The sequence below is a fragment of the Castor canadensis genome, chromosome 5 (genome assembly GCF_047511655.1).
Source record: "Castor canadensis chromosome 5, mCasCan1.hap1v2, whole genome shotgun sequence".
In the NCBI taxonomy this organism is placed as follows: domain Eukaryota; kingdom Metazoa; phylum Chordata; class Mammalia; order Rodentia; family Castoridae; genus Castor; species Castor canadensis.
In genome coordinates this window covers 2,842,111-2,856,331 of record NC_133390.1, presented here as the reverse complement: position 1 = coordinate 2,856,331, position 14,221 = coordinate 2,842,111, and positions in this window count along the sequence as shown.

The window sequence follows — 14,221 nt, the reverse complement described above, 5'->3', positions numbered from 1 at the left end:
AAAAAGAGAGCTGGATGCGGTGGCTCACGCCTATAATCCTAGCTACTCAGGAGGCAGAGATCAGGAGGATCATGGTTTAAAGCCAGCCCAGGCAAATAGTTTGTGAGACCCTATCTCTCTTTTTTTTTTTTTTTTCATTTTTCTTTTATTATTCATATGTGCATACAAGGCTTGGTTCATTTCTCCCCCCTGCCCCCACCCCCTCCCTTACCACCCACTCCACCCCCTCCTGCTTCCCCCCTCAATACCCCACAGAAACTATTTTGCCCTTATCTCTAATTTTGTTGTAGAGAGAGTATAAGCAATAATAGGAAGGAACAAGGGGTTTTGCTGGTTGAGATAAGGATAGCTATACAGGGCATTGACTCACATTGATTTCCTGTGTGTGGGTGTTACCTTCTAGGTTAATTCTTTTTGATCTAACCTTTTCTCTAGTTCCTGGTCCCCTTTTCCTATTGGCCTCAGTTGCTTTAAGGTATCTGCTTTAGTTTCTCTGCATTAAGGGCAACAAATGCTAGCTAGTTTTTTTTTAGGTGTCTTACCTATCCTCACCCCTCCCTGTGTGCTCTCGCTTTTATCCTGTGCTCAAAAAAAAAAAAAAATCAGAAAAAAAAGGGTTGGAGGATTGGCTCAAGGTATAGTCCCTGAGTTCAAGCCCCAGTATTGCCAAAACAAACAAACAAAAAAAGATAAAAAAGAAGAGAGAACAAATAAATAAACCTGACTTTGGGAGATGCTGGAATGGGAACTTTCTAATTCTGTATTCTTCTTTTTCTTTTCTTTCTTTCTTTTTTTTTTTTGGACTGAGATTTGAACTCGGCTTTGTGTTTACAAAGTGGGCATTCTACCATTTTTTTTGTAGTTTTTTTTTTTTTTTTTTTTTTGCTGGTACTGGAGTTTGAACTCAGGGCCTCATGCTTGCTAGGCAGGCTAATTCTGCATCTTTATAGAAGTTGTGAAGGAGATGTCACTGGACACTGGATGGGAATGAGGTTCCTCAAATGTCTACCAATGTGTGTTCAGCCACTCATCCTTAGGAGAGGTGAATTTGGGGTAAGGAATGAGGATTTTAGAAGCATTCTTCCCGCAGGTCTGTACCTTGAACAGTTGGAGCCTAGACTTGGAGTGAGTGGGACACAGTCAAGGGTGAGCTCCTGGTGTTGGCAAGGTGACCTTGGGGAGCAGGAGGAGGCTATGTGGGAACAGAGGCAGCTCATAAGATTGGCACTGAGGTGTAGAAGGGAAGTAAGCCACCTGCATTACCCTGCAGTAGGTGTGACTCAGTGCTTACCCTGCTAGAGCTCAGGTTGTATGGGGAGCTGCCCACTGTGCAGCCCGGTCATGTTTAAAGAAATGATGAAGCTGGGTCAACCACGTGGCAGGTCGGGGCTCCCCTGACTTTGCAACCCTTCGCTATCATCTTGGAGTCTCATGGCACCACTCACAGGCATCCTGTGTGCAGGAAGCGGGGTGGAGGAAACGGGATACCCAGTACTAACCCTATAACCCTGTGCGCGGTAGGGGCCAGGTGCAGTACCGTTCAAGGCTGGGGGCGTTGGCTCTATTCCACACACAGAAAATGGGCTTCTGTTTCAAGAGCCAGGAGTGCTTTGGGGACTGGGTCACCTCTGTGCTCTGCACCCTGCTAGGCATTAATCAGCCTCCCCAACCATCCGATACTCAGGGCTCAGGTGACCTGGCTGTTTTCCTGTTAAAATATTCACATGCATCTGAGTCTGCCCCACACCAGGGATGCATCCTAGGTCTCCAGTGCTGCTGTCCTGGCTCTGAGCCAGCCAAGCCCTTCAAGCTTTGTCCACTGGGTGATTTCTTAGCTTCATTCCCCCTCCCCAGACCACCACTCCGATGGGGGGCTGTGTGTCCTGTCATCTCATGTCATGTGCAACGAGCAATTGCTGGGTGAGAATTAATGCAGCGCAGATGGGATTGGGCTCAGGGCCTGCATCCCAGCATCTTCATGCCGTGTGTGAGACCCTCCACGGCTTCCTGTTCTGGGTCAGGAGCTGCCGCTGGAGTTCTTGAACACCTTCATGGGGCCGGGCTGGCTTCCTGAGCCACAGGGCCATGGCTCAGGAGCCATGGGTGGGACTTCTGCCTCTGCTGGGACCTCAGTTTCCTTGTTCCTTCCTATGTCATAATGGACTGAAGTGGGGGGGGGGGTCAGAGGGTCGAGGATACCTCTGAAAATGTGATCAGAAGACATAAACTCATTTCCAGGAAAGAGGCACAGCCACAAGTACACATGTATACACCCATGAACACATACCTGCAGTTATGCAATACACATGTATGCACACATGAACACATGTGTGCATGTACACAATGCATGCAAGCATGCACAAACAAAACACAAGCGAGCACACACACACACAGTCACTCGTGGACTCAGAGACGCTCATCTGTGGATTGGAGTCAAAGTGATCAAAACATTTAGATTAAGAACAACTTTTCAAACTATGGGCACATCCTCTTAGTGGCTTGTGAAATTGAGTGATTGTTAAAGAATTTTTAAAGGAAAGGAATAGAATAGAGTGACGTGAAAGTAGCAAGCTTCAAGAATAGACTGATCAGAAAAATAAGAGTAAGGAAAGACTTTGTCCTAAACAGCAGGGATGAAGTACTTTCTCACTCTTTGCTTCCCTGCCCTGCAGCCCTCTGAGGGCGATGCCAATGTCTGTCCGCAGCCAGCGCCCTGTGAGGGCTCCTGGAGGAACCCGATGGACCCGCTGGCTCTGTTTCACCAGCACTACAATCCTGACCCAAAGTGCGAAATCCATTTTACACCACGATCCAGCACATGCCACATGCCCGTGTGTGTGCCTGTGTGCATGCAGCATGGGCGTGCAAGCCACAAAACCATTCTTGCCATCTCTCCACTCTTCCTGTCGCCCTCCCACCCCTTCCCTCTCCTCTCTGTGCAGCTGTGTCAGCTGGCGGTGCCCCCACCTCTCTGGTAGTCATGCTAATCAGCAATGGCTCTGTGTCCCTGTGGGAGGCTTGGCTCTGAGAGGCCTGGCCTCAGTCGGGCCTGGGAGGACCTGGCAGTGTACAGAGGGCACTGGCGCCAATCTCCCCTGGCAAGCCCGAGGCCTCTCCACATTGCCAAGAAAGGGAGCCCTGTCCAGAACAGTTTCTTGGGCTCTTTGGGGACTCAGAAGAGTAACAGTGAAGGTTCTATGTCTTGTTCTGAATGTTCTACTCACCATTTTCTTCTGAAAATCAGTGCTTCAGTGACTTTCCACCTGTAGTGGATGCATACAGTTCTCCCATCACTATTACTTGTTCTTGACATTTTTGTGATTTAAAACAATTTCGTCTTATTAGGAAATACGCAGACCATACACACATATGTGTTCATTTTAAGGAACGTATAATTCTCTTCAAGATTTTGAAATAGAGCCTCAACCAGAAGCTTAGCAAGTGCTCATGTGCCTCCATGGTCATGTCTCACTCAGTCACTGACTCATTCAGTGAACTCTTTGTGACTCTTGCTGCAGGCCAGGCATCATTCTTAGTGTTTGGGACATAGCAGTTTGGGAACAACCCAGATAAAACCCTTGCCCATGTGCCTGGCATTGGGCTGCAAGTAAAATATACCTGTGACAAATTATTTTGTTTTATTTAGTGTGCCCATGTCTGCATGCATTCTTAAACAATGTATTGTTTGATTTTGTGGTTTTGGAAAGTAAAGTAAGGGAAGCCCGGCGTTCTTGTGAGCGTCCTCGTGGTATCATCCCCACCACACTGTCTTGTTCATCAGACTCATCCCTGCTCTTGTGTGTGCCTGTGGGACATCCGTTTTCACACCTGCATAGTGTTCCATTCTATGACTGGATGCCTTAGTCCATTCATCCATTCTGTTGTCGGCAAACATCTGAGTTGTTTCTGATTTTTGGCTGTTATAGGAAATGCTGCTGTGAGCATGCGTGTTGCGTCTCCCAGGGCCCTAGGGATGGCATTGCATGTCAGCGAGCATTCCTGTACTCAGCTGCATCGGATCCTGGCAAATGGCTTTCCCAAGTGGCAGCTCTGACTCGCAGCCCTGTCTAAGTGACACCACTGCTCCGTTCATTTGCATTTTCCTGATTAAACCTGCACCTTTCCTCAGGTTTAGCATCCCTTTTTTTTTTCTTCCTTCTCATCTGAAGTCTTTTGAGCATGACTTTTATCTTTGGTCTTTTTCTTGACCTCGGTTTAGGACAGTTCTCAGCCAGGACCCAGACTGCAGATTTTGTGGACACCCTGTGCTAACACCGCCCTGCGAGTTGACCATGGATGTCTGAGCCGTGGTGTTAACCTGGGGTCCTCCCTGCTCTGCACCTCCTCCCTGACTCTCCCGGTAGAGCCTCAGGCTGGGCTCTTACCCCAGTTGCAGAGGTGGGGTTTGTTGCTTTCTTGTGGGGCCATTGCTACCCGTGGGACTTCCCCCTCCCCCAGGTCAACCTGCACTGGTCTGGGAGTGGCAGCCCCGCCCCTCCCCGCCTTGGGCAGTGGGAATCCTCCCAAATGATGCTGCCAGATGTTAGTGCTCTGCCTCTGCCTGAGACATGACTTGCTCGCTCACGGGAGGAGGCCACAGCTTCTTGGGCTGAAAAGTCATGCCGGGCCTCTTGGAACGCTGGCACCACCCTGAGGACTGCTTTGCCAGCTCCTGCAGACTGCAAACATTGAATACCTATAAAGCAGGTCAGCAACGCTCTGCTGTTTCCTGGACACGTGGTGGAATACACAGGCCTGGATCAGAGCTGCCTCCTGGGGGCTGCAGCCCTGTCCCCCTCCTGTCAGTCAAACCAAGATGGAGATGAGCCGAGAGGGCTCATCAGCCCTGCAGTAGATGGAAGGCCTGGGCTTTGAAACACAGACTTTCTGATGTCATTTCGCTTGTTTGGGATCAATGAAGGATGAGGGAGAGGGAATATGGCACATATGGTGATTTCCAACCTAAGGGCAGTAGAGGGGAAAAATGCCAGAAGTGAGCAGGGACTGGCAGGTGGGAGGGGGTGAGTGGGGAGGTGGGAGGGGGGTGTGTGGGAGGTGGGAGGGGGTGAGTGGGGAGGTGGGGGGTGAGTGAGGGGGGAGGGTGGAGGAGGGGGGAAGGGGGAGGGCGTGTGAGGGGGGAGGGGGGAGGAGGGGTGAGTGGAGAGGTGGGAAGGGGGGTGAGTGGGGAGGTGGGGGGGTGAGTGAGGGGGGAGGGGGGAGGAGGGGGGAGGGCATGTGAGGGGGGAGGGGGGAGGAGGGGTGAGTGGAGAGGTGGGAGGCAGGTGTCAGGGTGGCATAGGGAAGACACTGTGTGCTGGGAGGAGGGAAGGAGCGGGAGGGCCTCCTGTTCCCCTTTTCCATTGCCGGGTTCCTGCCCTTGGACTCCATCCCATAATCGCAGCAGTGAAGGGGAGCTGGCATGGGCACGAAGTGAGTTGTGCATTTGTAAAATGTTAGCAGTCCTTTAGTGTTTTCCTTTACACCATTGAGTCATTGGCCACAAATTCCACCCCCCAACAGCAATTAGTGCTATGATCTTCCAGTGGCACTGTCACTCCATGAGATTTTATGCAAATGAGTCCAGCCAGGAAGCTCCCAGCAGCATTCATCTTGTTTCAGGAGTGATCCCCTCAGCTGTCATTCAGAGGTCCCCTGTCCATCAGTCATTCTGCAGGGCCCTGCATGGAGGAGCTGCGGTGAGCAGGGGGCCATTACAACATGTCAGCCAGAGCTGCTGCTCTGCCGCCCTGCTTCCCGAAAGGACCCGCAGTGTCACAGCTCAGGCAGGTCTGGGAAGGGGTGCTGGAGCTGGGACTCGGGAGGGTATCGGTGGGAGGGGGTGTGGCAGGGTGTGGTGTGTGTGGCTGCACCGGGCTGCTCAGGCTGTGTGCGACCCGGACACATTGTGATTGGGCTGTGTTTTGCTTTCCCAGAGCAAGCAGGGGACAGACCGGCCAGGGCCTCGGGTCACATCCTCCCCACCCTGCCCCCCACACCACACACACACATCACACACACACCACACACACACACACACCACACACACCACACACACACACCACACACACACACCACACACACACCACACACACACACCACACACACACACCACACACACACCACACACACACACCACACACACCACACACCACACACACCACATACACACATCACACACACACCACACACCACACACACACACACACACATCACACACACACCACACACACACCACACACACACATCACACACACACCACACACACACACACCACACACACATCACACACACACCACACACACACCACACACACACCACACACCACACACCACACACACCACACACACCACACACACCACACACACACCACACACCACACACCACACACACACCACACACACACACACCACACACACATCACACACACACCACACACACACCACACACACACACACACCACACACACCACACATCACACACCACACACACATCACACACACACCATACACACCACACACACACATCACACACACACCATACACACCACACACACACATCACACACACACCATACACACCACACACACACCACACACACACCACAGGCACACACTGATGCACACATTCATAAACACATCTAGATACTTCTACCTGGCCCCGGAGCTCCCTGGGTCTGCTCTTGCCCTTCCCTGTGTGGAGCCTGCTCTCAGGAGGTCACCCTCTGGTGGCACCAGCCTCCTCTGGGTCTGGCTGTACCTCTGCATATATGGGGACCCTCACCTTTGTCCTCCCAGCATTGTTAGTCTGCCCATGTTGCCATGACAGATCGCCACAGATGGCTGCATCTGGGGTCTCCTCCTTTTCTCGTAAGAGCACCAGCTCTATGGGGTTGGAGCCACCTCAGGACCTCATTTAATCTCAACACCTTCTCACAGGTCTTCTCCAAACCCAGTTGCACGGGGAGCTGGGGCTTCAGCACAGGAATTGGGGAGCATGGCGCATCTGCCCTGCAGTGCAGGGACCAGGGCCCTGCTCCATCCTTGCCTGGCTGCTTTCCATGTTGGTCCTGGGACTGTGTGACTTTGCCTCCCAAGGGGCAGGTGTCTCGGGTTCCCTGTGTTTTGTTTAGCTTTGCAGGGCAGCATGAAATTTGCTCCACCCCAGCAGCCTCTCTGTTCCAAGGAGCCACCGAGCATGCAGGAGCCCAGCCTTGCAGCCTTCCCAGAGGCCCTCTCCAGGCCCACCGCACTGGGGTCTCCCCCATGTGCCTGTCCTCCCCATGAGGGCGTGTCCTCCTGTTCTCAGGTGCCCGCAGTCTGACCATGGGAGCGCCCTTCTCGTGCCATGTCCCTCCCAGTGAAGTCTCTGCTGACAGAAGGGCAGAACTGTTTTCTGTTTGACACCTGTTGAAGGACTTCCCCTATCTCTGTGACCCATGCAGGGCCACCTAGAGTTGACCTTTCTAGGGCTGGCAGAGTGGCTCAAGGAGTAGCAAGTGTGAGGCCCTGAGTTCAAATCCAAGTACCATGAAAAAAATGCTGAACAGGTCAGTTGAGATGTGTCTGCAACTCAGCCACGGCCCTTGGCCACAGGTTTGAGATTTCTACCAAATGGTGATCATTCCTCTGCAGCTGGCAAAGAACAGGAAAGACAGGGTTGGGGAGGAGGCCACTCAGAGCTGGGAAACCACAGGCTCAGCCTCACCTGCAAGTCACTAACTGTCTGTGGGAACAAGTGTCATCACAGGCAGAAGGGAAGTTCACACACGTGCAATGTCACCCTGACAGCCAACAGAAATGAGTCGCAGGGTAGGTGAAGAAGTGGAGATGGAGACCATAGCCGGGAAATACCGGTGACTAAAAACACCCAGAAATGATAGGAAGGACAGAATAATAGATAATGAATTTTACTTATTTTTAAATTAATTAATTAATTAATTTTTGCAGCACTAAGGTTCGAACTCAGGGCCTTGCGTTTGCTCTAACACTTGAGCCATGCTCCCGGTCCTCTTTGCTTTAGTTACTTTTTCTCTCGTTCTCACATTTTTGCCCTGGCTGATCTGGGCTGCGATCTTCCCATTTGTGCCTCCTGTAGCTGGGGTGATAGGTACACACACCACACTCAGCTTTATTGGTTGAGCTTACTTTTTCTCCTCAGGCTAGCCTCAACTGCAATCCTCCCATCTCTACCTTGTCTACCCAGCAAGTACCTGGGATTACAGGTGTGAGCCACCATGCCTGGCTTAGATACTGAATTTAAAATGGCTACTCTAAATATTGTAATCTGCTTGAGAATGTGAAAGAAAGCATGAACATTAACTGAAAAGAAAAAAGAAGTATTAATAAAGCCAATTGGATTGTCTAGAAATGAAAAACAACTTTGCAAATGAAAAATTCACTAATGGAATGAACATCAGATAACACAGAAGATCAGTAAGTTTGAACGTGCAATAAGACTTTTGTAGAAAGAACAATTAAAAAAAAAAAACCATCTCAGGGCTGTCGGCGAACACACGGTACCTGGGAGTTAAGAAAGACAGGTGGGAGAAAGGCAGTGGTCCCAAGGTTTCCATCTTTGATAAAACACATAAACCCACAGATCCAAGAAGAACAAATCTTATACAGGATAAACACTAATGTGAAATTACCAAATTGATGAAAACCTCTGAGAACAGCAAGGGACTCATTGCTGACTCCCCTTAGGTGCAGGCCAGAAGGTAGTCGGGGGACAGTGTTAAAATGCCAAGAAAGAAAGAATCCATCAACCTCTAGTTTTATATTTGGCAAAAACCACCTTTCAAAAATGAAGGCAAACTGGGTGTGGTGGCTCACATCTGTAATCCTAGATACTTGGGAGGCTGAGATTAGGAGTTTAACCATTCGAGGTCAGCCTGGGCAGGGAGTTTGTGAGACTCCATGTCAACCAATAGCTGGTACAGTGGTGCACGCCTGCCATCCCACACCAAGTGGGGGGCTGAGATCCAGAAGATCATAGTTCTAGGCCAGGTTGGGTTAAAAAAAAATTGTGAGACCTTCTCAATGGAAAAAAGCTGGAGGTGGTGGTGCATTCTTGTCACCCAGCTATGGCAGGAAACAAATCAGGAGAATCACAGATCAGACTGGCCTGAGCAAAAAGTGAGACCCCATCTCCAAAATAACCAGAGCAGAAAAGCTCTGCAAGTGTGGCTCAAATGGTAGAGCACCGCCTAATAAGCTCAGGGCCCTGAGTTCAAATCCCAGTGCTGCCACCACCAAAAAAAGGGCAAAATACTTTTCCAGATGTACAGAAAAAAAAAAAGCTGAAAGATTTTTTTCACCAGTGTACTTGCACTTCAGTAAATATTAAAAGAACGTCAGGCTGAAGAAGGTGATAAGTAAATGTTAAAATGGTAAATATTAAAGTTTCTTCATCTTTAAAAATATCCCAAGTAATAACATTTTAAAGCAAAAACAGTAACAATGTATTGTGGGTTTGTAACATACATAGAAGCAAAATCTATGCCCAGGAAGTCCCAAGAATGGTAGGAAAAAGTCCTGTTGTGAAGTTCTTACCTCATCTAGGAGGTGACGTAGTATTTTATGATTGCGGTAAGTTAAGGATACATAACATAAAAAGCAAGTAAGAATACATGTTGTACCCTAAGAGCATCCTCTAAGAAGACAGGAAAAGAAATATAGTTGATAAACCAATACTGAAGACCAAAAGATCCTTAAAAACTCAATCTGAAACACGCCAGGGGAAGAGAAATGAACGAACAAAGAATGTGAGAATCAACAGAAAACAAGGAGCGAGCTGGTCAAAGAGCAACCGTGTCAGTAATTACATCACGTGTAAGTGATTAAGCAGTCTAATGAAAAGGCAGAGATCGTGAGACTACATTGGAAAAGCAAGACCCAATTATGTGCTAACTAAGGAAAGGCACTTGAAAAACAGCGACAGATGAAACACGAAGGATGGAAAATGATACAGCGGCAAACACGAGTCCCAGGAGGGCCGGACCGGCTGCACGCCACCAAGCAGAGTGGGCTGTAGGGAGGGAACCGATGACAGAGACAGAGGGGGATGTTTCCTGAGGATGAGGAAGCAAGTTGATTTACCAGGAAGAACTAAGAACCCTCGATGTGTACACACCTACCAAGAAACCTTCAGAATACCCAGAGAGAATAAAACACGAACTGAGGAGACGGACAGATCAGTTCGTACAACCGACTCTGACACATCTTTCTCAACAACTCACAGAACTGGGCAGAAAATCCAGAAGACCATAGAAGATTTGATTGACATGTTTGCAGTCTTCCACGGAGCAAAAGCCAAGCCACTATTCCTTGCAGGTGTGTATAGACTAGTTACCAAAGAAGAGCATCTTCCGAACATCCCACAGTTCTCTAGTTTAAAAGACTCAAAATCATGCAGGGTGTCTTCCCTGCCCCTGGGAAAGTGAGCCCCCCAGGGACGTCAGAAGTCAAGAACTGTCCTGTCGGCTGTCAACTGCCTTAAGGATCAGTGACCGCTAGTGTCCGTACCAAGGGTGTGTGTGAGGTACTGAAGTCATCCCTACAGGCCTTATGAATAAGTCTTCAGAAAAACTAAATGTAAAGGGGTATAAAGTTCATATTTTATGGAATTTGTAAACATACTCAAAAGTTAGGAATTTGACAGGCTCACATACCCATCATTCAGATTCAACAATTATAGAAAATCTGGTGTATTTATTTCACTGATCCATTTTTTGCCTTTTTTCTTTGCTAAGGATTTTTGAAGCAAATTCCAAAGGGCTGGCTGTGTTCTCAGGTGGTTCTCGTTTCATGACCATGCTTGTTATACTGACCACAGTCCTCAGGACCAGCAGATCTCAGTTGGGCGGAGAGACCCCAGTCTCTCTGCAGACGGGAACCCAGCTCTGGATACAGACGGACAGCAGGGGCTTTGCGGCCAACGAGCAGAAATCCAGGCAATGGGTGGAAGAGGGTCAAAAGGAACCTTGTCAGATGTGGTTGGAGAATCACGAGACACTGATTCTCTCACAGCTCCAGAGGCTGAGATCCCAGGTCAGGGTGTCACATGGTAGCTTTCTTCTGAGGCTTCTCTGCTTGGCTTGCAGATATCTGATCACTTATGTCTTCAGTTCTGGAAGATTCTTAGCCATGCCTCCTCGTACGTACAGCGCCACCCTGTGTCTCCAGGGACATAAGTGACATCTTTGGTCTCTGTCCCTTCATGTTTTCCTTCTCCCTTTTTTTTTTTTTTTTTCAGTGCTGGGGCTTGAACTCAGGACCTTCATCTTGAGCCACTCCACCAACCCTATTGTTGTGTTGGGTATTTTTGAGATAGGATCTCATGAACCATTTGCCTGGGCTGGCTTTGAACCACAATCCTCCTGATCTCTACCTCCTGAGTAGCTGGGATTACAGGTGTGAGCCACCAGCACCTGGCTTTCCTTCTCTTGATAGCACTATTATTTCCTTGGTCAGGTCCTTACTGCTAACTTCCAATTTGCTAATTCTTCCTTTTTAAAAAAAATTAGCACATGTTAATTGTATATATTAATGAGGTTCAGTGTGATAGTTCCAAACACGTATACAGTGTGTACTGAGCAAATCCAGCCACCCCCTCTCTCTTTTTGTGTACTACTTGTTCTACTCATTGAGAGCTTTAAAACTTTCACAACTATGTTTTTCATTCCTAGTGCCTTAAAGTTGGTCTTCCCTGCACCTTCTGTTCCTGACCAGTACCTTTCCAGTTTGTTTGGGAGCCTCTGAGGATTTTAAACATACGTAATGTCGTGCTGTCTCTTTTGAAGGCTTCATTGCTACCATCTCTCCCGTTGGTCAAGTTTATTCACGACATTGGTTTTTCCATGTGTTCTGGAAGTTTAGATGGTAAACACGTCTCCAGCAGGTGTTTTCAGTTTTGTTTTGCTCTGCTCTGCCCCTTGCTTGCTCTTTCGTGAGAAGATTTTTAGGTGCCTACAATGGGTTCACCATCTAGAACCAAGAACCCTCGCTCAGCAGAGTGGGGTTTCTCCCTGGGGTACTCATGGCTGACTTGGCACAGGTGCTGACTGTGTGATGATCCCTGTCCCCTGACGGTCACAGTTCCCTTTCATGATGATCCCTGTCCCCTGAAGATAACAGTTCCCTTTGTCCCCCACCTGTGGGTAGAGAAGCCTTACAGCCTCCTAGTCCTGGCCACCATAAGCCCCCTATGGCCTGCCTGGTGTCTCCTGGACTAGAAGCAGTGCTGTTAGTACTCATTGCCCAGGCCCGGGAAGGGGTGCCCAGCTCCCCTGCCCTTCCCCGGTCCTGAGTCTGTGGGTTCCATTGCCGATTCTTATTGAGATTTGCTGATTTCAGGAACTTCAACTTGTTTGGGCTCAGCTAAGCCTCTTTATAGATCCTTTTTATTTTTGTCAGCACTGGGGTTCGAACTCAGGGCCTCACACTTGCTAGGCAAGCGCTCGACCACTTGAGTCACTCTGCCAGCCCTTAGCCATTGCCTCTTTATACATTGCTCCAAAGCCTAGCCATTGCTGTGGACAACTCCAGGGCCAATGTCCCCAGCTGATCCCTAGCCACGTTTTCTCTGGGACTGGGGCTCCAGTTCACATTCTTGCTCAGGTCTCTCCTGTTGACCCTAACACAGCGCTCTTTTGTGGGCCTCCTTCACCCCCTAAGTGGGCAGCTCTCTCCTTTGCTGACCTCCAGCCTGGACCCTGCCAGCCTGCCCTCTTCTTGAGAAGAAGCCACACCCTTGTGTGAAGGGTTTGGCACCCTCAGGACAAAAACGCTCGGTTCTTCCTGTTCCCACTCTGTAGCTCTCTCTCTCCATCTGCCACCCGTAAGGTGCTTTTCCAGTTGCCCTTCTCCTTCTTGGGCTTCTCAGGCTTCTTGGCCTCAGTGTTTGGGTGGAGGTGGCCAACTTTGTGGGGCCCCTAGCCACTTCTGGTTCTCCTGTTGCAGGTCTCCATGTTGGGACATGCTGCAGGACTGCCTGTCCTCTGCTAGAATCGCCTGATGGTGTCTTGTTCCCCTGTGCCCAAGGCCAGGGTACAGGCTGAGGGTTCATCTGATGTCTTGGGCCTGATGTCATGGGATGTTCAGTAAGCTTTAACCATCAGGAGAGAGTGTAGGCTTTTGGCCATCCCCACCTTTGTGGGGGGTTGAGATGAGAGGGTGATTCAGTCCGACCACAAAGTGACCTGGCCTCTGCAGGGGTGGGAATAGGCATGAATTAGGGAGTCCCTATTCTACCCTCTACATCTGCCGTGCAACTGGGGGAAAGAAATCAACACTACCAAATGTCTTGGAAGAAGAGCCATCAGGCATAGATGCTGGGTCCTTTAGCAGTTATCATAAGAAGAAAATGAAAGTCAACAACTCACCCAGAGAAAGTCAAATAGTCAGCAGCCCTCCTGATCAATGCAAACCCCTTTGCGGTTAAGATTTCCCTAGTAAACAGTTTGGCTCCCCAGCACCCTTATTCTCAGAGCTACTTGTCTGAGAACAGCACGTTCCTGGGTGTCCATAAAATATATGTGCAGAGGGAGAAAAATCCATTATTTGCTCGGCACTCTCCTGGTGTCTGTCCCAGAATTATAAAAAAATCAATTTCCACTACAAAAAAGGGTATCGCACCACGGGTAATGTCAGCTGTGCTCAGGAGAACTTAACAGTGGAAAGGGAAGCTCCCTTGCTTAGGGGAAATTGATTCTCACGGATGCATGGAAGACATTTGGTCAAACCTCGTGGGTCAGAGACCAGTGGTCACAGAATGAAGGCTGGGTGGGGATTCTCGCCAGCCCCTCTTGGTGTCTCCTACCACAGGCCAAGTTCAGAGCAGGCTGAGAGCAGCACTGGGTGCAAACAGAGTCTGGGATGCTCTCGTGAGTGAGTTATTAAAGAGTAACAATTTTTTAAACTTGACCTTGATGTTTTGGGGCAAAGTCCTTTTGTTTGTAGATAAAGACCACACTTATTTTCCTGGGCTCTGAGGGGTGATTGAATTTCTGTCTCTGAAAAAGCAAACTTTCTTCTTAGCTCATGTGAAGCAGTCAGCTATCTAGAATACTTTAAAAACCCTCTTGTCTTGGTTTTTCTAATAGATTTTCTGAATAGGAAAAAGCACCCTGGTTTTGTTAAGTCTCTCTGCTCTCTTTGGGAAGGGTCTCTCTTTCCAAAGCCTCAGTTGGGCCAGATATAGGCAGATTTTCTGTCGGCCTCCAC